This window comes from Cryptomeria japonica, unplaced genomic scaffold (genome assembly GCF_030272615.1).
Source record: "Cryptomeria japonica unplaced genomic scaffold, Sugi_1.0 HiC_scaffold_119, whole genome shotgun sequence".
In the NCBI taxonomy this organism is placed as follows: Eukaryota; Viridiplantae; Streptophyta; class Pinopsida; order Cupressales; family Cupressaceae; genus Cryptomeria; species Cryptomeria japonica.
Genome location: NW_026728941.1, coordinates 188,904 through 190,039, shown reverse-complemented (window position 1 = coordinate 190,039; position 1,136 = coordinate 188,904). Strand labels below are relative to the sequence as shown.

The following is a 1,136-nucleotide window of genomic DNA, read 5'->3' as shown; positions in this document are numbered from 1 at the left end:
CGCACCTTGGTGGGCGCCATGGTGCACTCCGAGGTGCCCAAGATTGGTGCGCACCAAGGAGCGCTCCGAAGTGCGCTCCAAGGTGCGCGCGAAGTCGAAAGTTGGGTTAATTGTCCGGTTTGCCTCGGGTGCGCACCTTGCGTGCACCTTCGCCAGGGTGGGCGCCTTGGTGCGCACACCTTGGCTGGGCTGCGCACACCTTGGCACCCGCGTTTCCTTCATTTTAAATTTTTTTTTTTTACAATCTCTCAAGTGGGAAATTCTATAATCTCAACTTTTTTTGCCTTTTCAGGAAACTTTTGAATGGAGCGCATCATTGGTGCGCTCCGAAGTGTGCTCCAAAGCTCTCTCCAGCTGCGTGCACCTGCCCCGGCCGCGCACCCGGCCCCGCCCAGCTTCGCTCACCTGTCCCGGGCGTCTGGTGCGGAACCTTAGAGTAAGAAACATCACCGTGCACCTTGGCCAACGTGCGCGACTCGACCGAGCGCGCACTGGCCGAGGTGCACACCGATTTCACCTGGGTGCGCGCGCAGCACCTCGGGCGCACCGGGGTGCGCGCACAACGCCCGGGTTGCACCGTGGCCTGTGTGCTCGGGGCGCCTCGGGTGCGCGCTCGGTGTCGCCCCCGCGCGCGCGGTAGTGCGGGCAGCGCACCCCGGCCCGGCCCGGCCCCGACGAGAACGCAAACGGGCAAAAGGTTTATTCAAATAGCATTGCGACGCCCGGCGAAAAACTAAAAAAGGGTGCAACACCGGGACTTCCCGGGAGGTCACCCATCCCAGTACTACTCCGGCCCAAGCGCGCTTAACTGCGGAGTTCTGATGGGATCCGGTGCACTAACGCTGGTATGATCGCACCCGTTATGAGCTTGTCGCAGTGTGTACTTAGCAAACCGCGACCCACGTGCGAATCCACCCCGGCCACCCACCCCCGTCGAGGTGCACACCCTCCCTCGCGAAGTGCGCCCCGTTCGCCAAGTGTGAGCCCTGCCCGGGTGCGCGCACCTTGCTAGGGCGTCGGGTGTGCACCCGGCCCGGCCTACGTGCGTGCACCTGGAGGGGGCGTCGTGTGCGTGCAGTGTCCCGTCTGCAACGCGGTGCCCACACACCACCTCGGGCGCAACGACCTGCGCTCAC

General features: G+C 63.8%; 1 non-coding gene across 1 annotated transcript; it reads right to left on the bottom strand.

The window, feature by feature from the left end:
- Positions 1-740: 740 nt before the first annotated feature.
- On the bottom strand, positions 741-859 carry LOC131865782 (5S ribosomal RNA). Its single transcript, XR_009364455.1, has one exon. It is a non-coding gene; the product is annotated as a 5S ribosomal RNA (ribosomal RNA).
- Positions 860-1,136: the final 277 nt, after the last annotated feature.